The 25,567-nt window shown below is 42.0% G+C and overlaps 1 protein-coding gene across 1 annotated transcript in view; it reads left to right on the top strand.

Moving 5' to 3' along the window:
* The first annotated feature begins 628 nt into the window (after positions 1-628).
* The window catches only part of LOC126481502 (uncharacterized), a 332,833-nt gene continuing 307,894 nt past the window's right edge, over positions 629-25,567 (top strand). Inside the window, exon 1 of the mRNA XM_050105295.1 lies at positions 629-764. The gene's annotated coding sequence lies outside the window, so the exon portion shown is untranslated. The remainder of the gene's footprint in view (positions 765-25,567) is intronic.

Below are 25,567 nucleotides of genomic sequence, written 5' to 3'. Positions count from 1 at the left end.
TTTTGCTTATTTTTTCATAGTTCCACACAACTTCTTCCTGTTTTCTCCATTGATCTGTGTTCAATTTTTCAAGGCCTATCCACTGTGCCAACTTACAACTAAATCTGAGGGGGGGGGGGGGGGGTGCGATGGGCAGGTTTCCTTGTTAGTAAAACGCTATAGTATTCAAACGAGGCTTTGGAAAACTTTATTTTACAGTACACAGTTGCGGTCGTAAGAGTCGTTAACTGTCATAAATGTCATCTGACGCGGACATTTACTTCTTACTATCATTAAACACTCGTAACTTAACCACTTAAATGAAAATACGTGGAGACGATGTGCTGTTAATTGCATACAGAGCTGTCCCGGTCGGTGTGTATATGCGGACGGACGGCATTGAGAACGCTAGTGGCCACTTGTTTACCCACGCCAGACACGCCGTATTAGCGCGGCACGTCCAGCCAGACACCTGCACAAAGCCGTCACGTGCGCGGAACAGGTGGCGCGTGAGTTGCAGCGCCGGCTCATCCCGCTGATCGCTTCTGAGCGGCTCGGATTATGCAGTAAGGGAGTGATGAGGAGAGGAGAGGAGGAGGGAGGACACGGCGCTGCGCACGACCACCGACCGACGACCGCCGGCTGCCGACCGCCTACCGGCTCTCCTTGGCGGCAGGTCTGCAGGAAGCTCTGCACTTTCTCCGCTGTGCGCGACCACTACCGCTAAGCGCTGAGCGCTAGTCGTGCCCGGTCGCCGGCCCAGCAGCGACGCAGCAACGGTACAGGTGAGTGAGCGAGCAGCCGAGCTTCCGGACCGCCACACTTCCTCCCCCTCCCCGCAAACCTCCCTGTCCTCGACGTCTGAGCTCATGACCCGAGGCAATTAACAGCGTCTTACATTCTGTGCTCAGAGGGCCATAGACACGGGTTCCCAGGTAGATGCCGTGTTTCTTGACTTCCGCAAGGCGTTCGATACAGTTCCCCACAGTCATTTAATGAACAAAGTAAGAGCATATGGACTATCAGACCAATTGTGTGATTGGATTGAAGAGTTCCTCGATAACAGAACGCAGCATGTCATTCTCAACGGAGAGAAGTCTTCCGAAGTAAGAGTGATTTCAGCTGTGCCGCAGGGGAGTGTCGTAGGACCGTTGTTATTCACAATATATATAAATGACCTTGTGGATGACATCGGAAGTTCACTGCCGATGATGCTGTGGTATACCGAGAGGTTGTAACAATGGAAAATTGTGCTGAAATGCAGGAGGATCTGCAGCGAATTGACGCATGGCGCAGGGAATGGCAATTGAATCTCAATGTAGACAAGTGTAATGTGCTGCGAATACACAGAAAGAAAGATCCCTTATCATTTAGCTACAATATAGCAAGTCAGCAACTGGAAGCAGTTAATTCCGTAAATTATCTGGGAGTAAGCATTAGGAGTGATTTAAAATGGAATGATCATATAAAGTTGATCGTCGGTAAAGCAGATGCCAGACTGAGATTCATTGGAAGAATCCTAAGGAAATGCAATCCGAAAACAAAGGAAGTAGGTTACAGTACGCTTGTTCGCCCACTGCTTGAATACTGCTCAGCAGCGTGGGATCCGTACCAGATAGGGTTGATAGAAGAGATGGAGAAGATCCAACGGAGAGCAGTGCGCTTCGTTACAGGATCATTTAGTAATCGCGAAAGCGTTACCTGTGGAAGACTCTGCAGGAGAGACGCTCAGTAGCTCGGTACGGGCTTTTGTTGAAGTTTCGAGAACATACCTTCACCGAGGAGTCAAACAGTATATTGCTCCCTCCTATGTATATCTCGCGAAGAGACTATGAGGATAAAATCAGAGGGATTAGAGCCCACACACAGGTATACCGACAATCTTTCTATCCACGAACAATACGAGACGGGAATAGAAGGGAGAACCGATAGAGGTACTCAAGGTACCCTCCGCCACACACCGTCAGGTGGCTTGCGGAGTATGGACGTAGATGTAGATTCTCAGTATATGCGAAAGAAGGCAATTAAGAAAGTTAATTTAATGTCGTGTGGGTAGGGCCTCCCGTCGGGTAGACCGTTCGCCGGGTGCAAGTCTTTCGATTTGACGCCACTTCGGCGACTGGCGCGTGGATGAAGATGAAATGATTATCATTAGGACAACACAACACCAAGTCCCTGAGCGGAGAAGATCTCCGACCCATCCGGAAATCGAACCCGGGCCCTTAGGGTTGACATTCTGTCGCGCGGACCAATCAGCTACTGGGGGCGGACAATTAAAGTCTCATCTGTATTTATATTCTGTTTAGGTACTGATTATGTGCGAACAAAGGCAATTAACAGTGTCTTTCCGTACATACATTCTGCTTACATTCTCAGTTCCCCGAACCAAGGCAAATTAATATCGTCTCATGGCTACTTACACCATCTGATCAAAAGTATCCGGACGCCTATTAGTGCTCATTAATATGGGGTGAGTCCACCTTTTGCCTTTATGACAGCGTGAACTCTGTTGCGGACACTTTCACTGAGTTGGTTGGTTGGTGGATTTGGGTGAGGGGATCAAACAGCGAAGTCACCAGTCCCGTTAGATTAGGGGAGGGTGGGGAAGGAAATCGGCTGTGCCCTTTCAATGGAACCATCCCGGCATTTGCCTGAAGCGATTTAGGGTAATCAAGGAGGACCTAAATCTGGATTACCGGATGCGGATTTGAACCGTCGTCCTCCCGAATGAGAGTCCAGTGTGCTAACCACTGCGCCATCTCGCTCGGTTTCACTGACTTGTATGAATGCCTGTGGACGAATGACAGCCCATTCTTCCTCAGGAGCCGAAACCAGAGAAGGTAATGATGGCCAATAGGGTGTGGAGCGAAGTCGAACATCCCAAAGATGTTCCTTTGGGTTAAGGTCGGGAGTCTGGGCCCGCCATCCCATTTCAGGAATGCAAATTTCCATAAGCTTAGTAGGTAAATATAAACTTAGTACTTGGAAAAGTATGTTATTGAGGGAAATGTACACTCCTGGCAGCCTTAAAGGTGGGATGAAGCTGTCGTGGAGTAACACATAAAAGTAATCTAAAATTAATGATACCAGAGCCAAATTTTTGCCGTTGCTGATTTGTGACAATACTGTTGTTGTTCTGGTCTTCAGTCCAAAGGCTGGTTTGATGCAGCTTTCCATGCTACTCCTTTCTGTGCAAGCCTCTTCATCTCCGAGTAACTACTGCAACATACATCCCTCTGAATCTGCTTACTGTATTCATCTCTTGGGCTCCCCCTACGATTTTTACACTTCAAGCTTCCCACGAGTACTAAATTGGTGATCCCTTGATGCATCAGAACGTGTCTTCCAACCAGTTCCTTCTTCTAGTCAAGTTGTGCCACAAATTCCTCTTCTCCCCAATTCTGTTAAATCTCCTCATTAGTTACGTGATTTACCCACCTATTCTTCGGCGTTCTTCTGTAGCATCACATTTCAAAAGCTTCTATTCTCTTCTTGTCTAGACTATTTATCGTTCATGTTTCACACGGCTACTCTCCATCCAAATACTTTCAGAAAGGACTTCCTGACACTTATATCTGTACTCGATGTTAGCAAATTTCTCTTCTTCAGAAACGCTTTTCTTGCCATTGACAGTCTACATTTTACATCCTCCCTACTTCGACAATAATCACGTACTTTCCTTCCCAAATAGCAAAACGCATTTACTACTTTAAATGTCTCATTTCTTAAACTAATTATCTCAGTATCACCTGATTTAATTCGCCTGCATTCCTTTATCCTCATTTTGCATTTGTTGATGTTCTCCTTATATCCTCCTTTCAAGACCCTGTCCATTCCGTTCAGCTACTCTTCCAAGTCCTTTGCTGTCTCTGACAGAATTACACTACTGGCCATTAAAATTGCTACACCACGAAGATGACGTGCTACAGACGCGAAATTTAACCGACAGGAAAAAGATGTTGTGATATGCAAATTATTAGCTTTTCAGAGCATTCACACAAGGTTGGCGCCGGTGGCGACACCTACAACGTTATTACATGAGGAAAGTTTCCAACCGATTTCTCATACACAAACAGCAGTTGACCGGCGTTGCCTGGTGAAACGTTGTTGTGTTGCCTCATGTAAGGAGGAGAAATGCGTACCATCACGTTTCCGACTTTGATAAAGGTCGGATTGTAGCCTATCGCGATTGCGGTTTATCGTATCGCGACATTGCTGCTCGCGTTGGTCGAGGTTCAATGACTGTTAGCAGAATATGAAATCGATGGGTTCAGGACGGTAACACGGAACGCCGTGCTGGATCCCAACGGCCTCGTATCACTAGCAGCCGAGATGACAGGCATCTTATCCGCATGGCTGTAACGGATCGTGCGGCCACGTCTCGACCCCTGAATCAACAGATGGGGACGTTTGCAAGACTTCCATCTGCACGAACAGTTCGACGACGTTTGCAGCAGCATGGACTATCGGCTCGGAGACCATGGCTGCGGTTACCCTTGACGCTGCATCACAGACAGGAGCGCCTGCGATGGTGTAACGACGAACCTGGGTGCACGTCATTTTGTCGGATGAGTCCAGGGTCCGTTTACAGCATCATGATGGTCGCATCCGTGTTTGGCGACATCGCGGTGAACGCATATTGGAAGCGTGTATTCGTCATCGCCATACTGGCTCTACCCTTCATTCGATCCCTCCGAAACCCTACGCTTCAGCAGGATAGTGCACGACCGCATGTTGCAGGTCCTGTACGGGCCTTTCTGGACACAGAAAATGTTCGACTGCTGCCCGGGTCAGCACATTCTCCAGATCTCTCACCAATTATAAACGTCTGGTCTATGGTAGCCGAGCAACTGGCTCCTCATAATACGCCAGTCACTACTCCTGATGAACTGTGGTATCGTGTTGAAGCTGCATGGGCAGCTGTACCTGTACACGCCATCCAAGCTCTGTTTGACTCAATGCCCAGGCGTATCAAGGCCGTTATTACGGCCAGAGGTGGTTGTTCTGGGTACTGATTTCTCAGGGTCTATGCACCCAAATTGTGTGAAAATGTAATCACATGTCAGTTCTAGTATAATGTATTTGTCCAATGAATACCCCTTTATCATCTGCATTTCTTCTTGGTGTAACAATTTATCACAACCACAGGTGGAAACACAAGCGACCAAAGACACTGCTAGCTAGGGCATAACCACCTATGGTAAACTAACATACGCAAACAGCGACAAACGTCGGTAAGCCCCTGCATATCAGCAATACTGACTGGCAACTACCAGCTGCTATCAGAGCCGACCAACAGGCCACAGCAGGGACACCGACGAGCTCGCCCACAGACGCACGAACAATCTCCCAACACTCCCTCACACTGTGCCTCCGGTATATGACCTATCGGACACAAGACCGATAACAAACATAACTGTTGCAGGTTGCAGGACGCTGAACGAGGACTCTGTACCAGCACCCAGCGCCAGCCGCCGAGCAGCACAAACGCACAACGTCAAGGTATCGACATGCATGATACCCACTACTAACAAAGCCTATCCTTGCACAACCTATCGCAGGCAGCAAGACAACCGCTACTGCTCTTGCCGCCCGACCTAACTTTCGCAGAGGTTTTTTTCCCTTGGCTCTTGCCTTGGCACTTTTTTTCCTCTGCCCTTCAAACCGCTACCCTTCGTCAGATTTCGACCAATCTATCTCCAGATGAGCGCGTATTAATGGTTAATCCTAACCAGACGTACGCAAACATCGCAGTACCCACATCCTGCGACACCTCACTTTAGTGAATACTAACCCTTATGCAGAGATGGCAGTAGACCTTTTGTGTTGGCCATCATGCCGGTGTGGGCGTGGAGGGGCTCCACCTCTTATAAAAAAAAAAAAAAAAAAAAAAAAAAAAGGCGTATCAAGGCCGTTATTACGGCCAGAGGTGGTTGTTCTGGGTACTGATTTCTCAGGGTCTATGCACCCAAATTGTGTGAAAATGTAATCACATGTCAGTTCTAGTATAATGTATTTGTCCAATGAATACCCCTTTATCATCTGCATTTCTTCTTGGTGTAACAATTTTAATGGCCAGTAGTGTATTAAGTAGGTGATCACAAAGTTTTGGCTCGTCGTGTATGTGCCTATTTTCTGTTGGTCTTAGAGTTTTAATCAGCCGTTTTCTAAAACACCGGAGGTTCTTATTATCAACCCTCCACTGACGTTGATCTACAGTATCCAAATTGGACAGTCGATATACTGTCTTTACTTTGTAAGGTTTCTTTTGTGTCTGTGGATAGCTCTGTGAGCTTCTGATGACAATCTTCGCAATAATGTGCGATTAAAACCAAAGTTCACCACAAGACTGAGCTCCAAATTGCGTCATGCCTTGTAAATAAAAATCTCAATGTATGCCTAAGAATTACTTTCGGTACTGTAACGGAAACATACAGTCGCAGATGCAAACGTCGCAAATGAAGTTGTTAACGGATGAAGTCCTTGTATAAAGAGAGTCGTAACGCCAGAAAATGTTCACTAATGAAGGAAGACTTGGAGAAGAACGACGGTCGTGCAGCAACCGCCAAACAAAGACAAATGTAACGTTTTAGGTACAAACAGGAGAAAATACCAACTGTTATTGGATTACACGACCAGTGATGAATCACTGGCAAAACCGTCCAACCATTAAATATGGCTGTTAACCAATTTTTAGTGGCGGTATTCCAGTGCCTGTCTTATTCTGAATTACGATGCAAAGTTCATTTGGACTTGCATCAGTGCCTGTGTTATTTCGAATTACGATGTAAAGTTTCTTTGAACATGCATGTCCAAAAATAAATATCTTGTTCATCCGCCAACGCCGGGCAAGCGACTTACAAGTAAAATGTCTCATCTGTAGGGGAATATACATAATGTATGAGTACATGGTTGACGATATGTGGGAGTTCGGGTAAGGCCTCAGTCGTGCTCGGATAGCGAAATGGTCAAGACGACCTTATTACGGTATATTAATAATTTTTACTTATGGACCGTCTGACAGCAACTGAATAAAACACAATTTTAGTTTATTTATAAAAGTTGAAGAGGTCAAGACGACTGCTTGCGATAAGCGGGAAATCCGGGTTCGAGTACCTGTCCGGAAGAAATTTTCATTGTCGTCATTCCATTTTACGGCTGACGGTTGTTCACATTCGCAATTGCAAATATATTCAATAATTTTCAGTGGAGCGACTGCATTAAACTAGTTGTCATAAGGGCTGATTTATGGCAGCTGAGCACGGGCAGAATTTCAAGAATAATTCTCTCATAATCTTTGTTTGACCGATTCACGAGTACTGCTGACACTGTGGGAGATAGAGAACATTCAAAACAATAGCAGCGCTTTCCATCACAGGTTCGTTATAGTAAGCGCAAGGACGTCTGTCATCTAGCCACAGTGGCATGCACTATAATATTACATCGTGAACACGTTTTCTGTTAGTATTCCTCACGATGCTGTGACCGGATTCAGCTCGTTATTAACAATCCGAACGAATTCAAAAGTAATAGCAGTGTACATGGCTACAACACTAGGAGAAGGGATGATCTTCACTACTCAAGGTTAAATCTAACTTTGGCTCAGAAGGGGGTAAATTATGCTGCCACAAAAGTCTTTGGTCACTTACCGAATAGCATCAAAAGTCTGACAGATAGCCATTTTGCATTTAAAAGGAAATTTAAAGAATTTCATAATGGCAACTCCTTCTACTCATTAGATGAATTTTTGGATATAGTAAGTGGGTAATTTCCCAACCCCCACAAAAAAAAAAAAAAAAAAAAAATTGAGTGTCATGTAATATTTTGTGTAATGTAATACCTTGTATAGACACCTTTTATTAATCTGACACGTTCCACATCATTACGAAGTGTCGTATTCACGATCTATGGAACAAATACTAATCTAATCTAATCTAACCACATTATACGCTAAAGCATTAACAACTTGGGGTGCTGACTGGACTGGATATCCTTCGCTGGACGTCCATATGCTGTGCTAGTTCTGTGCAGCTGGACCAGCCTGCACAGATGACACTTTTATACTGAATTTGAGACCGATGTATCTTACCTCAGACACTTACACTGTATTAACTGATTCAAAAAATGCTTTAGGAGCTGGAAGGAGCTGACGTTTTTCAAAGCATTTGCTAGATCTGTCACAGTCCTTATACAACAATAACATTTGACTAAAACTGGAGGTACACGAAACTTGTCGGAACACTGTTGCAGAATCGACGAAAAAACAGTGCCAAATTCAAACGAACGCAAAATCTCTAAGACTGGCAATATTTTACAGAAGCTCGAAACTTAGCGCAAACTTCAATGCGTGATGCTTATAATAGTGTCCACAAAGAAATTTTGTCTCGAAACCTGCCAGAAAATCGAAAGAGGTTCTGGTGGTATGTAAAGTATGCTAGCGGCAAGACACAATCATTGCCTTCTTTGCGCGATAGCAATGGACATACTATCGATAACAGTGCTGCTAAAGCAGAGTTATTAAACATAGCCTTACGGATTTTCTTCACCAAAGAAGACGAACATATACATGATTTAGGAGGCAATCTGAGCAGCCGCTTTAGGTTGTTTGCAGATGATGCTGTCGTTTATCGTGTAGTAAAGTCAGCAGCAAATCAAAACCAATTTCAAAACGATTTGGATAAGATATTTATTCTGTGCGGAAATTGGCAATTGACCCTAAATGATGAAAAGTCTGAGGTCGTCCACATGAGTGCTAAAAGGAATTCGATAAACTTCGGCTATACGATAAATCAGTCTCATCTACGTGCCGTAAATTCAACTACATAGCTAGGAATTACAATTAAGAACAACTTAAATTGGTAAGAATACACAGAAAATTTTGGGGGGAAGGCGAACCAAAGATTGCGCTTTATTAGCAGAACACTTAGAAGAGGCAGAAGATCTACTAAAGAGAATGCCTACACCATGCTTGTCCGGCCTCTTTTGGAGTACTGGTCCGTGGTGTGGGATCCTTAACACACAGGATTAACGGAGTACATCGAGAAAGTTCAAAAAAGGGCACATGTTTTGTATTGTTGAGAAACAGGAGAGAGAGTGCCACTGACATGATACAAGATTTGGGATGGACGTCGTCAAAACAAAGACGTTTATCGCATATCACGAAATTTCAATCGCCAACTTTCTCCTCCGAATGCGAAAATATTTTTTTGATGCCGACCTACATACGGAGAAATTACCATCATAATAAAATAAGGGAAGTCAGAGCTCACACGGAAAGATACTGATGTTAGTTATTTCGGCGTGTTGTTCGAGATTGGAATAATAGGTGTTTCAATGAACCTTCTGCCAGACACGTAAGTGTGATTTGCGGAGTATCCATGTAGATGTGGATGTGAAATTTTGATGACTGTCTTGATGTAGCCCTAGCTTTGAGATATGGAGGTGAACCAGACCTGGACTGAATCTGCGCTTCGCACCACTGACCGTTCGTTAGGTACACCGACTAACCTGGTTGTGGTCTGAGAGTTTTTCTTGATTGCTGTCCTTAGATGGTGATGGTGTGGGATAAGAGAGGAAGCGCAGCAACAGACACAAACAACAAACTCACGACGAGCAGAGTCATCTGTTGTGGGCCCAGCAGCATCAAGATGGCGCAAAAGAGGTTTCAAAAATGGTTCAAATGGCTCTGAGCACTATGGAACTTAACATCTGAGGTCATCAGTCCCCTAGAACTTTGAACTACTTAAACCTAACTAAACTAAGGACATCACACACATCCATGCCGAGGCAGGATTCGAACCTGCGACCGTAGCAGTCTCGCGGTTCCGGACTGAAGCACCTAGAACCGCACGGCCACCGCAAAAAATAGGTTTCCATGGACTGGTAAGAGTGAGTGAGACGTCGCAATGATTAACACACTCCACTCGGATCCGAGAGGCGCGACTATCCATATTTCGGTTTCCGTAGTTTCTCTAAATCATCTGAGGTGAATACTGGAATTGTTCCTTCGAAAGTTACACATTGGAATTCCTTCTCTATTCTCGTTCATCCCGAATTTGTTCTACATTTCTACCGAATTCATCACCGACGCAACGTTAAACCCATTGTAATTGTAAACTGTCGAAGCTGCGTTGGTAAAGTACCGGAACTTCAAGCGCTGATAGAAAGCACCGAAGCCGAAATCGTTATAGGTACAAAAAGCTGGTTGAAGCCAGAGATAAATTCTGCCGAAATTTTTACAAAGGTACAGACGGTTTTTAGAAAGGATAGATTGCATGCAACCGGTGGTGGAGTGTTCGTCGCTGTTAGTAGTAGTTTATCCTGTAGTGAAGTAGAAGTGGATAGTTCCTGTGAATTATTATGGGTGGAGGTTACATTCAACAACCGAGCTAGGTTAATAATTGGCTCCTTTTACCGACCTCCCGACTCAGCAGCATTAGTGGCAGAACAACTGAGAGAAAATTTGGAATACATTTCACATAAATTTTCTCAGCATGTTATAGTCTTAGGTGGAGATTTCAATTTACCAGATATAGACTGGGACACTCAGATCTTTAGGACGGGTGGTAGGGACAGAGCATCGAGTGACATTATACTGAGTGCACTATCCGAAAATTACCTCGAGCAATTAAACAGAGAACCGACTCGTGGAGATAACATCTTGGACCTACTGATAACAAACAGACCCGAACTTTTCGACTCTGTATGTACAGAACAGGGAATCAGTGATCATAAGGCCATTGCAGCATCCCTGAATATGGAAGTTAGTAGGAATATAAAAAAAGGGAGGAAGGTTTATCTGTTTAGCAAGAGTAATAGAAGGCAGATTTCAGACTACCTAACAGATCAAAACGAAAATTTCTGTTCCGACACTGACAATGTTGAGTGTTTATGGAAAAAGTTCAAGGCAATCGTAAAATGCGTTTTAGACAGGTACGTGCCGAGTAAAACTGAGGGACGGGAAAAACCCACCGTGGTACAACAACAAAGTTAGGAAACTACTGCGAAAGCAAAGAGAGCTTCACTCTAAGTTTAAACGCAGCCAAAACCTCTCAGACAAACAGAAGCTAAACGATGTCAAAGTCAGCGTAAGGAGGGCTATGCGTGAAGCGTTCAGTGAATTCGAAAGTAAAATTCTATGTACCGACTTGACAGAAAATCCTCGGAAGTTCTGGTCTTACGTTAAATCAGTAAGTGGCTCGAAACAGCATATCCAGACACTCCGGGATGATGATGGCATTGAAACAGAGGATGACACGCGTAAAGCTGAAATACTAAACACCTTTTTCCAAAGCTGTTTCACAGAGGAAGACCGCACTGCAGTTCCTTCTCTAAATCCTCGCACAAACGAAAAAATGGCTGACATCGAAATAAGTGTCCAAGGAATAGAAAAGCAACTGGAATCACTCAACAGAAGAAAGTCCACTGGACCTGACGGGATACCAATTCGATTCTACACAGAGTACGCGAAAGAACTTGCCCCCCTTCTAACAGCCGTGTACCGCAAGTCTCTAGAGGAACGGAAGGTTCCAAATGATTGGAAAAGAGCACAGGTAGTCCCAGTCTTCGAGAAGGGTCGTCGAGCAGATGCGCAAAACTATAGACTTATATCTCTGACGTCGATCTGTTGTAGAATTTTAGAACATGTTTTTTGCTCGAGTATCATGTCGTTTTTGGAAACCCAGAATCTACTATGTAGGAATCAACATGGATTCCGGAAACAGCGATCGTGTGAGACCCAACTCGCTTTATTTATTCATGAGACCCAGAAAATATTAGATACAGGCTCCCAGGTAGATGCGATTTTTCTTGACTTCCGGAAGGCGTTCGATAAAGTTCCGCACTGTCGCCTGATAAACAAAGTAAGAGCCTACGGAATATCAGACCAGCTGTGTGGCTGGATTGAAGAGTTTTTAGCAAACAGAACACAGCATGTTGTTATCAATGGAGAGACGTCTACAGACGTTAAAGTAACATCTGGCATGCCACAGGGGACTGTTATGGGACCATTGCTTTTCACAATATATATAAATGACCTAGTAGATAGCATCGGAAGTCCCATGCGGCTTTTCGCGGATGATGCTGTAGTATACAGAGAAGTTGCAGCATTAGAAAATTGTAGCGAAATGCAGGAAGATCTGCAGCGGATAGGCACTTGGTGCGGGGAGTGGCAACTGACCCTTAACATAGACAAATGTAATGTATTGCGAATACATAGAAAGAAGGATCCTTTATTGTGTGATTATATGATAGCGGAACAAACACTGGTAGCAGTTACTTCTGTAAAATGTCTGGGAGTATGCGTGCGGAACGATTTGAAGTGGAATGATCATATAAAATTAATTGTTGGTAAGGCGGGTACCAGGTTGAGATTCATTGGGAGAGTCCTTAGAAAATGTAGTCCATCAACAAAGGAGGTGGCTTACAAAACACTCGTTCGACCTATACTTGAGTATTGCTCATAGTGTGGGATCCGTACCAGATCGGGTTGACGGAGGAGATAGAGAAGATCCAAAGAAGAGCGGCGCGTTTCGTCACAGGGTTATTTGGTAACCGTGATAGCGTTACGGAGATGTTTAACGAACTCAAGTGGCAGACTCTGCAAGAGAGGCGCTCTGCATCGCGGTGTAGCTTGCTCGCCAGGTTTCGAGAGGGTGCGTTTCTGGATGAGGTATCGAATATATTGCTTCCCCCTACTTATACCTCCCGAGGAGATCAGGAATGTAAAATTAGAGAGATTAGAGCGCGCACGGAGGCTTTCAGACAGTCGTTCTTTCCGCGAACCATACGCGACTGGAACAGGAAAAATGGCTCTGAGCACTATGGGACTCAACTGCTGAGGTCATTAGTCCCCTAGAACTTAGAACTAGTTAAACCTAACTAACCTAAGGACATCACAAACATCCATGCCCGAGGCAGGATTCGAACCTGCGACCGTAGCGGTCTTGGGGTTCCAGACTGCAGCGCCTTTAACCGCACGGCCACTTCGGCCGGCGACTGGAACAGGAAAGGGAGGTAATGACAGTGGGACGTAAAGTGCCCTCCGCCACACACCGTTGGGTGGCTTGCGGAGTATAAATGTAGATGTAGATGTAGATGTAGATCTCCCTTCAGTCCCTTTGTAACTAATCAGTGTTTTTTCAGCTTGTTACAGCTTTATACTCTTTTCCCAATTCTTACCACAGATCTTCTAGCAGACCAATGGATTGGTCCACCATGAGTAATCGGATATAATTATTTGAGAATGCCAGCCATTCATGGTGGCGAAACGCTATATTATCAATGGAACAGCTTCCCGCCTAAGAATCTGAAACATATATGCCTTCAGGCAGTATATGTTTTCCAATCCTGTCTTTGATTTCTCCTTCTTCTTCTTCTTCTTCTTCTTCTTCTCCCTCTTCTTCTTCTCGTTGTCCTCTTCCTCCATCTCCTCGTCCACCTTCTACTCTCCTCCTCTGTCTTGTGCCAGGCCGTACTATTTGAGCCTACGATCATCTACATCTTCAAGCACGTGTCTTTCTACTCCCACTATTATTTTTATTTCTTTGTTAACCTTCCGTTGTCTCAATACTGAGCAACTTATCGTTTCTCGTGGCTGCTAATGTTCGTCGAACTCTCTACGTCTTGTTTCACAGAGCAATAATAATTGAATAATTGTACCAAGCAATCTCTTCTGTGCCGCTTTCTTAAAAGAATTCATTTTTAAGAACGAATTTTCTCTCTGCAGTGGAATGATTTGGAACCTAGAGTATCTCGGAAACGGTGAAGCTGTTCGACTGTTCACGTGCTACTGTTGTAGACATCCATTGAAACGATTGAATGACAGTAAATCCACGAGTAGGTGACTAAGTGTTGGACAAACATGCGTCATCACAGAAGCTTGACCGCTCTGTAAAGCAGGATAGGCGGCGATCTGCGGCAGATCTGATGAGAGAGTACAATGCTGGTACAGGGAAATATAGTTCGGAGCACAGCGTTCAGCGCACATTATTGAACATGGGTCTCCAGAGTAGACGACCCTATGTGTTTCCGTATTATCCCAGCAACATCGTCAATTACGATTGCAATGGGCACGGGATCATCGAGGTTGGATCGTGGATCAACCGAAACATGTTACTTGGTCACATGAATCAAGTTTCCTCTTGCACCAGGTTGATAGTCGTGCCCGAATACGCCGTCATCTGGGCGAAAGGCCGATCGACACATGCACCCCGCCAGATACGTAGACCCGCGGGAGAAGTATTGTGCTATGAAGGATAATCACCCGGGCTTCAGTGGGACCTGAAGCAGTAATCGAAGGCACCAAGACATCTATGGAATACATGAACGTAATGGTGGATAGCCCGCATCCCTTTGTGCCTGTTGTCTTCCCCTACGGCAATGATATCTTCCATCAGGATAACTCTTTGCGTCGCAAGGCCAGAATTGTGTTACAGTGGTTTGAGGAGCATGATACTGAACTCAGGCTGTTGCCTTTGTAACCAAATTCACGTGATCTGAACCCGATGGAAATCACCTGCGGATGCTATCGGCCCACAAACCACTGGCCTACAAATAATGGGACTTTGATGAGCCATGCGTAGACTTATGGTGCCACATGCCTCCGGAAACATAACAAGGACTTATCTAATCTATGTCACACAGAAAAGTTGTCATAGCGAGTTCCAAAAGTAGACCAACATGCTAGTAAGCAGGTGGTCATAATGTCTTGCCTCATGAGCGTACATCGTCGAAGCCTTCCCGGGACGCATCTGATACAAGTTCTCTCGAGCGAGAAATGAGCTCTTGAGGTATAAGTGTACTACTTCACATCACAACAAAAATTGGGGATCAGAATGACATTTTCACTCTGCAGCGGAGTGTGCAGTGATATGAAACTGTCTGGCAGATTAAAACTGTGTGCCGGACCGAGACTCGAACTCGGGACCCTTGCCTTTTGCGGGCAAGTGCTCTACCATATGAGCTACCCAAGCACGACTCACGACCTGTCCTCACAGATTTACTTCTGCCAGTACCTCGTCTCCTACCTCCCAAACTTAACAGAAGCTCTCCTGCGAACCTTGCAGAACTAACACTCGTGAAAGAAAGGATATTGCGGAGATATGGCTTAGCCACAGCCTGGGGGATGTTTCCAGAATGAGATTTTCACTCTGCAGCGGAATGTGCGTCTGTGAAGACATGCAAGAGAAACTACGATTCATAGTTGATATGAATCAATAAGTGAGCACATTCTATCTTAAATATTTAATAGGCCCATTGTTTTGTATTTAATACAAATTTGAGGAATAATCTTGGATTTTAGCAGCCTTTAAATGCACTCTCATAAAAAAAAAATCACTGCAACGTTTGCAGTTTCCTGCCATTCATAGTAAGTCGCCCGCGGAATGAAACAAAGGAGTCTGAATAATAGAATAAAAAATAATGTATTTATCTTCTACTATTCTCGAAGGGTGTGATGTTTTCCTGTAAAAGGGTTCGAGGTTTTTCTTTTTAGCGCCATTCATAAGTAAACTACTAGTTCCATTGCTGTCGATTTAATCTAAATTTTAATTTCTGTATAGTTTTGCTCATTGTGGCGTAATATAACCGTGTTCTCAATGTTGACAAATTCACAAAATTCAGAAATACCTTAAATCCATCAGATACAGGTCTTTTTTACCCTGAGCCCAAGAACCAACTAACATCGTAAATGCATATGGCCCAAAACTACCGCTCTCAAGCATTTGAGTATCTAACTCTTTTTTATGATTAATGTACTTTTTAAAACAATAAATATATTTTTATAGTGTTGTGCATGAAGCCAGGTTTACGTAAATTCAAACGGTTTTAACATAAAGGCAGTTTTACATCCATTTAACTGATTTTACCTCTGTTGTGCACATACCAACTTTTTACTTTAAAATTAACCAGATTTTTAATTAATTTTTTATGAATCACGAGTGGTCTTATCTGTCTCGAAACTATATAACAACAACATTAGTACTCAGTTTTTGATGTTGCTGAGCAACAGTCTTACAATAATTTTCAAATGAACCCACCGCCTTTTGACGGTATTTTGTTTATTTAATTACGACCCAGGCTTTGCCCTTTTATGTCACTTTGAAGTGACTGAGTTTATGTCATCAACATATATTGCAGGACATCAGGCTCCAAATTGGTCAAAATTAATAAAAATATTGGCATTTCGTGGGGAGCTAATATTTTTCTTAATTTCACCCAATTTCGAGCGTGGTGTCCTGTAATATATGTTAATGACATAAACTCAGTCACTTCAAAGTGACATAAAAGGCAGAAACCTGGTTCGTAATTAGATAAACATCAATCCTGTCAAATGGCGATGTTGTCATTTAAAAACATTAATAATGTTGCAAGGTTTATTAGTTGCAACACCAGTAGTAATGTTATTTACCGTCAGTTGACTGAAGTACAAGATTTTTGGAAGATATGAGAAACTTACAATGAAGAATTAATTTTTGAGTAATAGATATTTTTAAATACGAAATATTAAACAAAATTATACGGAGAGGGTGATGTTTATTTTTACTTTGTGTTTGAAGTAAGCTCTAAATTTAATGAGAGTGTTTCTTTGTGGTTTGAAGCGCGTCTACTAAAGCATTGTCTACAGAACAATTATTATTAAAATATTCAGAGTGAAGCATTATTTTAATACAATTTTGGTGCTACATGAATAATTTGTGTTTAAAGAAACGATAGTAACAGAATGGAACATGTAAATAAACAATTGCAGCACTCAGAAATTGCGAACGGACAAGTTCGGTGAAAGTGACAAATTTGTGTCAAGCATCAGAAATATGCCATCAGTTGCATTTTTATCTCAGAATACGTGGGATAGAATGCCCACTACGATTAGAAATGCTGTGTGGATTATTGTCCAATGTGTGATGTCGAGTATCCTAAAGTTACTGAAAACTGAAGAATTGGGAAATTAATGCTTTTCTAACAAAGAAGTTGTTAGAAAGGAAGAAGGAAGGTTAGTGTTTGATGTCTCACCAACAATGGGGTCATTAGAGAAAGAGCACAAAATCCGATTCGGGAGGGTTAAGACGGAAATCGGCCGTGTCCTTTCAAAGGAACCGACTTAGGGAAACCACGGCAAACCTAAATCTAGATGGCTGGAGCGGGGACTTGAACGCGTGTCCAATGTCTTGCCACTGAGCCACCTCGTACGGACCATTGGATCGGAAGAAATTTCTACTTTTCAATTTTTTTCAGTTGCGAACCTACCGCCTAGATGGCTGGAACGGGGACTTGAACGCGTGTCCAATGTCTTGCCACTGAGCCACCTCGTACGGACCATTGGATCGGAAGAAATTTCTACTTTTCAATTTTTTTCAGTTGCGAACCTACCGCCCTATCATCATCCATTTTGAGTAGTTGTATAAAATAATGCTAAGTAGATACCAGGAAAGGCTGCAACATCTCAGTACACTGACACCAAATAACAATCATCTACATCTAGATTTATATTCTGAAACTACTGAGAAGTCCATGGCAGAGGGTATTTCCCAGTGTGCTACTTCTTAGAGAATCTTTCCCTTCCACCCGCGAATGGAGCGCGTGAAGAATGACTGCCTATTTGCCTCATTGCGCGCTGTAATGTCCAATCTTGCCTCGGGGTATCTAGGGAGCGATAAATGTATTACTAATTTCCTTCCTTACAGCTTCTTCTTGAAGCATTTTAAGTGTGCTTAGGCTGGATAGTTGGGGTGTCTATCTTCAAGCGTTAGCCATTCACGATTTTCAGCATCTCCATGACGCCTCCACATGGGTCAAACAAACCTATGGCTGTACGTGTTGCCCTTCTTTGTATCCGTTCAATATCCCCTGTTAGTTCGATATGGTACGGGTCCCATACTCTTGAACAACATTTTAGAATGGATCTCACGAATGCCTTCTAAGCAGTCTCCTCTGTAGACGGCATTTTCCCAGCATCCTATCAGTGAACCTAAGCCTGCCACCTGCGGCTGAGCCTGTATGATAATTCCGTTTCATATACCTACAAATTTTTACACGTAGATTTTTATTTGAGTTGACTGATTCCAGTTGTGATTCATTGATGCTGTAGTCATAGGACCCCTCTTTTTTGTGAAGAGTATAATTTCACATTTCTGAATATTTAAAGCGAATTGCCAATCGTTACGCTACTTTGAAAGCTCTTGAAGTTCGTACTGAATATTTGTGTAGGTTTCTCTCAGGCAGTGCTTCATTATAGATAACTACATTATCTACGAAAAGTCTGTGATTACTACGATGACAACTGATAGCATTCAACCTTAATTTATGTCCTATACACAACTCAACAACGCTTTTCGAGAGAAAATGCTCTCATGTTTAGGTTGTAAAAAAACATAACAACCGTTATCTCAAATCCGTAAGTAATAATATTAAATCTGAGGTCACTATTAACATTGTCTGTAATATCATTAATATTCAACATAAATAATGGACGTCCAACACGTTTCCCTGAGGCAAGCCTGAAGCTACTCCTACATCTGTCAGTGGCTCTCTATCCAAGATAAAATGCTGCGTCCTCCCTACCATCAAATCTCAAGCAGTAACAAATTTCTTTTGATATCCCATACGGTATTAGTTTCATTAACAAGCGTTGGTGTAGTATTGGGTCAAATGCTTTTTGGAAGTCAAGAAATACGGCATGTATCTGACTGGATTAATCCATGGCTACCAGGGTGTCATGCAAGAAGAGCGCGTGTGGCTTTCGCGTGAAAGATGTCTTCGGAATCCATGCTGGTTGGCGTGGTAGATGTCATTTTGTTCGAGGTATATTATATGGTCAAAAGTATCGGGGCACCTGGCTGAAAATGACTTACAAGTTCGTGGCGCCCTCCATCGGTAATGCTGGAATTCAGTATGGCGTTGGCCCACCCTTAGCCTTGATGATAGCTTCTACTCTCGCAGGCATTCGTTCAGTCAGGTGCTGGAAGGTTTCTTGGAGAATGGCAATCCATTCTTTATGGGGTGCTGCACTGAGAAGAGGAATCTACCTCGGTCGGTGAGACCTGGCACGAAGTCGGCGTTCCAAACGTCCCAAAGGTGCTCTGTAGGGTTCATGTCAGGACTCTGTACAGGCCAGTCCATTACAGGGATGTTATTATCGTGTAACTACTCCGCTATAGGCCGCGCATTATGAACAAAACATCAGTGTGTGCTGTTATAGTGCAACGCAAAACAACAAGGGGTGCAAGCCCCCTTCATGAAAGACACGACCACTTCATAACACCACCGTTTCCTAATTTTACTGTTGGCACTACTGGCAGATGACGTTCACCAGGTATTCGCCATACCCACACCCTGCCATCCGATCGCCACATTGTGCACCGTAATTCGTCACTCCACCCAACTTTTTTCCGCTGTTCAATCGTCCAATGTTTACGCTGCTTACACCAAGCGAGGCGTCGTTTAGCATTTACCGTCGTGATCTGTGGCTTATGAGTAGCCGCTAGACTATGAAATTCAACTTTCCTCACCTCCCGTCTAACTGTCATAGTACTTGCAGTGGATCCTGATGCAGTTTGGAATTCCTGTGTGATGTCTGCCTATACACATTATGACCCTCTTCAACTGTCGGCGGTTTATGTCAGTCAACAGACGAGGTCGGCCTGTACTCTTTTATGCTGTACGTGTCCCTTCACGTCTCCACTTCACTATCACATCGGAAACAGTGGACCTGGGGATTTTTAAAAGTGTGGAAATCTCGCGTATAGACATATGACACAAGTGACACCCAATCACCTGACCACATTCGAAGTCCGTGAGTTCCGCGGAGCGCCCCATTCTGCTCTCTCATGATGTCTAATGACTACTGAGGTCGCTGGTATGGGGTACCTGACAGTAGGTGGCAGCACAATGCACCTAATATGAAAAAGTATGTATTTGAAAGTGTCTTGATACTTTTGATCAACTAGTGAATCTCATTAAGTTTGACTCTGAATACGTTAAAAGATTCTAAAGGGATGGATGACAAAGATATTGAACGTTTTTTTATCCTTCTAATAGGCTAGAGTGACTAGTGCTTTCTTTTAAATCATCTCATTGTGACATCTTCAACTTTTGTAGTCCTGTCTTCCTCAGTTGCGTGTAATATTACGGTAGATTGATAATTTTTACTTATGGACCGTCTGACAGCAACTGAATAAAACACAATTTTAGTGCCATACGCGTTTCGCCTTTATTTTCTGTAAGGCATCATCAGTGGCAGGTTGCATAGACAGTTTCTTACATATTACGCTCCTGTTGCATTTTTGGTGTTGTTCTTCTTCTTATGATCGCCAATTTGCGGTTTTTTCGACATTCCACAGCACTATGCACTGAACGCTTGTTTTAATGCAATGTTTTTGGTTTCTGGACGACAGAAAGCAAAAACATTGCATTAAAACCAGCGTTCAGTGCATAGTGCTGTGTAATGTGGAAAAAACAGCAAATTGGCGTTCATAGGAAGAAGAACAACACCAAAAATGCAACAGGAGCGTAATATGTAAGAAATTGTTCACGCAACCTGCCACTGATGATGCCTTGCAGAAAATAAAGGCGAAACGCGTATGGCACTAAAATTGTGTTTTATTCAGTTGCTGTCAGACGGTCCATAAGTAAAAATTATCAATATACCGTAACATCTCATTGTGACCTGCGCCTCCTTTTCGGGAAAGTAATGCGGATTAAATATTTGTCACGGAAAAGCACATTGTACTGTCGCATTGCAGCTGTGTAGAGGATTTACGTGATTTGTTCTAGGGTTGCTGTCTATTCAGTAACGACACTGCTGTATACTTGTATGGCTTTTCATCTGACAGGACGTATGGAGAATTTCATTGTCTAAATTTGTTTGGGTAGACTGTTAAAGGAAATCGTTTATCGTTCCATTCCAGAACTTGGGGTGCTCTGATTTGTACGGGTGAAAACTGCAACTGATGTGCATAATTCGGCGAGCACCCTCTTGGGACAACGCGGCTGCAGCTACTTGGTTGCGATCTGAAAGCATTTGACGCGTAGTTTAATACTCGATATTGTGTGAAGTACGGCCTTTGCTAGTTTTTCTGTAGGTCTCCAGTCCGCGTCTGTATTGCGTAATTTAAAGGCACCCAAGCATTACAAAAGTAGAAACTCTCTCTGTTCAACTTTCAAGCAAGCAGTCGTTGTTTTTGTATCTTTTCTTCTTGTTGGGAAAAGCGTTGTACTTACGTTACAACGCGTCGTTATTACCCAATGGCCAATAGTGTATCGCTCATGGTTTCTGTTACGCAATGGTGCCAACGGCAGTTGTCTATCACAGTCCACTTAATTTTAGTTTTTTTTATCTCCTTGTGTCTATACCGACGCTGAATGGTTAAAACCACTATCACTGAACACCAACCACAGTTCATTTCTGGAAACAGTACGTAGCAGTTTTGTATTCGTTTGACTACACTTGTAATCCCAGTCTGCTCTGCTAGTGTAGATTCAATTGACATTGGACAGGACAGTTGCCTATTAATAGTCTTCTTATGAAAGGCCCTACAGAATGGAACTTAGCTATTAGAAGATACCTTCTACAATCTGCACTAGTAGTAATTGTTGCAATTTACATGATAGGATTTTTAAGGTAATGTTTTAGGTTATAATAACTTACAATAAATAAAGTTTATTATCAACTGATCAGTGATTCTTCACCACAAACATTAAGTCGTTGTTCTTGGGTGGTGTTTGCAGTCGAATAAAACTTTTTAAAAGACGCCGTGGTCACCTTCGACTACTGAAATTATTAACTTTTAAAATCCACTATTGCAGTTTCGGCCTTTAGCCATTCTCGAGTCGAACACAGCAAAACTTTCATGACATGTATAGGCCTACATGTCTGACGGTTTCACATTCTGACATGCACTAAAACACAAAATTTTCGTTTTGTTCCGCGAGAGAAACGCTAAAGACCGAAACTGCTATGGTAGATTTTAAAAAGTAATAATTTTAACACTCTAAGATGACTATGACGGTTTCTAAAACTCATGTCTATTAATACTAACAGAAAAATTTGTTTTCTTTAGTCTACAGCAGCACTATTATTTTGTTAAATAAGTACTGGGTTCGATACCAAGTACTATTATCAGCGATCTACGATCAGAAGCGAAACAGTGCACGATTAAAATATTGTTTAGGTTTATTTACAAAACATTTTTCTGCGTGATAGCTAATATATGGTACGAACAGCAAAATTAAAATACGTGAGGCCCCATATCCCTGGTGCGCATTCGCCAAACTCGATTACGGAAGTAGGTGACAATATATTACTAAGTAATACTATGTGTTAACAAGATACAAACTGCCGCGAGAAGTATACGGAGTTATTTTGATACAGTCATACTAAAAAAGATATACGAAAATATTAAGGCATTGCATAACACATGGAATGTAAGAAGGAAGTGATGAACGCATAGCACAGACTTTTTTTTACTTACGTGGGTAAGCGAATTTGGTGACTGCATGCCAGGGGGAAGGGGCTATCTATATTTTATGGTTGCACTTCGCACTATACTTCAACGATCGCACAGAAAAATATTTCATGAACGAAGAGTAGAAATGGAAAACGTTCTATGTGAAATTTTTTCATAAACTCGTTTCCAGTGATAGTGGCTGTTTTTTTTATGTTCTGAGACTTGTATCAAGTGCCAAATCATGAAGGAAATGTTTCATACATTCATTACCGGAAGATGCGAGTTCCTTAAAGTGCTATGCATCAAAGCCAGGTCCATTTGGCCTGGGATAGTCTGAAAAAATAACACTCAAGTTTTTGGTGAATGGGCGCAGCTTTTTGAGTTGCGACAGAGATTTTACAATTGTAGAGAAACGAAGAAGGAAGGTAAGCGAGGCCTTTGTTCCCCAAGATTTACACATGTCTGTTGAGTCAGCTAAAGTTATAAACCCAGTCGTGTAATTCCAATCCATACAACTGACTTCACTGTTTTTAAAGTTGCTGTTGGAACATTACTGTAAACGCAGGCGTGTAAGAACTCCAAATGCAGTTTCATCAAAGTGTCTCATACTCATCTCTCTCAAATATTCTTACGCTGAAACAGAAGAATGGAAAAATGTCATTGTTTTCAAAAGAGGAAAAACAGTGGTAGATGTTTGCCATGCCGTGTTTCATCTGAAAGACCAGCCGTGTTTAACGGTTGCAAAACAGAAAGACCTGGTCACGATGTTGCCATTTCTTCCTCGACAACACAGGAAGTTTTGCAGTAAACTTCGCAACATGTCATAGCAAGAACAGAGTTGTATAAGAAACAGAAGTCGGTACTGAGACGTATTATTCGTGAGTTTAATTTTGTTATTCTCTTGCAAAGAAATAAAAAATAAAAGCAATGAGAAATGGTTTTTGTTGACTACAGCTCTACTAAAATGTTACTGCTGTATTTCTGTACTTGTATTATAACAGATAAAACACATTGCCTCTGTATTAATGATACGTGGAACAAAAACTTCTTAATTGGCACCTAGAATCTATCATTTTCCTGATATTGCGCTTAGGACGTTGTATATATTATTTATTTTCTAATTTGTCTGTTAATTTTTTTGCTGTAATGAAGTGGGCAATGTAATTCTATGGTATCAACTTACCTGCTCAGTTTTTCGAATGCAAATGAAAGATACATTGCTTCTTGATTTTCTTAACTAATTTCAGCTCTGGTACTTGAAACGTTTCCCGCTTCCACTCTTCGAATGTTCCTAAAGACTATTTTAATTGTGCACTGTTATGTTTCTGATCTTATGCTGTTTTGATAATGGTGTTTGGCACAGTACCCGCTAATCATTTGGGAAAATAAATGTGCGAACGTAGACTAAAGCAAACACAATTTTTTAACACTTATACATAAAACAACAAACATTTTTAAAAGACTAGGGATAAACATAGGATTCAAAACAAACAATTCAATCCAAAGGCACATACCAAAAATAACAAAAACACAGATATCTACCAAAAAGCAGGAATTTACCAACTACAGTGCAACACATATGATGGAAGGTATATAGGACAAACCAGCAGAACATTTGACACCTGGTACAAAGAACATATCAGAGCATGGAAATATGGAACGAGCCACTCAACTTTTGCAGAACATTTGAGAGAAAAAAAACCACAAACCTACTAAAGACAAAAGATATGAAAATAATTAGAATAAATAATGAAGGACATCTCCTAACATTACAGGAAAATTATCATATATACAAAACAAAGGCTGAGAAGAAACAATTACTAAATGACCAAGTAAATACGACTAACTCACTGTTTACACTGATTGATCATATAACAGACATAAATCCCAACAAATGATTACACATCTGATTCCTCTCATAAGTATATACAGGAAAATATAATAATAATTATTATTATTATTCTTACTATTATTATTTTTAAGAATAAAAAAATAATAATTATTATTATTATTCTTACTATTATTATTTTTAAGAATAAAAAAATAATTTTTATTCTATTTGTATTTTTATTTGATTAAAAAAAAGAAATCTCTCTCCCTCTCTAATACACACACACACACACACACACACACACACACACACACACACACACACACGCACACACATACACAAAACAGTTGAATGCAGAAAACTGAGAATGTTGGTAACACTTAGAAAAACAAATGAAATTCTGTATTAAGAAATGGCAGTTACAGTGATGTGTAACGTAAACAGTGAACTGTAAGGTGTCCACCTGCTTGCCAGATGAGAAAAAACAGTTTGCTTAGATGCAATGAATTAGAAGTTACCTGTAAGTACTTTTCCATTTCATAAAAAAAGTTAAGGAAGTGTTTTTAAATCTATAACCTAGGTGTGAAACCATAACCTATGCGTAAAAATGGACAAATCATGTAATATTTCAGGATACCCACTGAAGATGCCTTGTAAAAAAGGCGAAACGCGTCTGGGTGCATAATTAAAAATAAAAATTTCGATGTGCAGCAAGCGAAAAAGGTATTTTCTTTGAAAAAAGTGCAATTTACAATTTTTTTAGTCAATGTTTCTAAAACCAATATGTCGGGAACATGTAGTAGTATTAACGTTCACCCTGCAATGCAGTACAAAAAATTATAAAGTGAGAACCCAACATTGACCTATGCAGTCTTGTGTACTGTTGACGAACGTCGACGTGGTTTAACTACGTATACCTCAGTTCTAGTGGGTGTGGTTTACTGCGATATTTCTTCTAAAACTAGCTAAACAGCTTGTCCCCTTTAACATGATAACGTCTTCAAAATAGATTTCGTGTTTGCAGAGGCAGTCACGCCGAAATAAACTACAGTTTTTGTCAAGGTAATCTCAAACTTGGGTAACTCTGCTAAAAATAGTCATAGCACCGACGTCCGAGTCTCGTTTTAAAGGGGAGGGATTAATGTTTCTGTCAGCATACCTCCAACATTCGTGGCTATCACACTTCGCACAATGCACAGGTGTAAAGCGAATTCTCTATCTGAAAGTTGCGCATTCGATGTGCGTCCGCGAAAGGCATCGTATTTCACGTACTGGTAATGAAATCTTAGTGAAACAACTGTTTTTTCGAAGAGAA

Source organism: Schistocerca serialis, chromosome 5 (assembly GCF_023864345.2).
Source record: "Schistocerca serialis cubense isolate TAMUIC-IGC-003099 chromosome 5, iqSchSeri2.2, whole genome shotgun sequence".
In the NCBI taxonomy this organism is placed as follows: Eukaryota; Metazoa; Arthropoda; class Insecta; order Orthoptera; family Acrididae; genus Schistocerca; species Schistocerca serialis.
This window is presented reverse-complemented; position numbering and strand designations above follow the sequence as displayed.